The following is a 652-nucleotide window of genomic DNA, read 5'->3' on the forward strand; positions in this document are numbered from 1 at the left end:
TTCGGCCCGTAAAAGTTAAACAAACACATGTCACTACACTTCCCCACATCACCCCCAATAAACTCTCTCACAAACACCTTCATTTTACATTTCTAAATGCCATGCGCCAGGTCCATAGAGGCGCACCATGCGCCCCCTCCTGGGCGCACTCGGCATTATAGTAAATAAGGAATTGTGCTGCTTTAGTAAATTCCAAAACGGCTGTTGCTCCAGCCTTTGCTCCATGAATCATGGAGCAAAGGCTTGGTAAATCAGCCCCTTTAGTGATACTTTGTAAAGGACTGAGAGAGTTTCTAGTCCTAAAGGGGCTTTTTGGATATTTTCTACACAAGACTGTCAGCAGTCATGAGTGAGACAAATCTGGAATTGCACATAGGGGGGAAGTTGTCCTTGGTTTTGTTGCTATCAAGTTGGGCATCCCATAATTCCTATTCCCATCCAAGTTATTACCCCTAATAAAATAACAAAAACTGAGCTCAAAGACTGGCCCTTGTGTCTGGAGAAAGTGTGGAAAATGCTTGTTGCCTAGCTGTGCAAGAGTAGGGAACACAGTCACCTGTAACCCCTGCAGGGGTAGTGCTACATAATTATTAGCAGAGGTCCCCCAAGATCTGGAAAGTTATTTTAAAAGTTCCTCTGGGTTGAAAAGGTT

This window comes from Rana temporaria, chromosome 4 (assembly GCF_905171775.1).
Source record: "Rana temporaria chromosome 4, aRanTem1.1, whole genome shotgun sequence".
In the NCBI taxonomy this organism is placed as follows: Eukaryota; Metazoa; Chordata; class Amphibia; order Anura; family Ranidae; genus Rana; species Rana temporaria.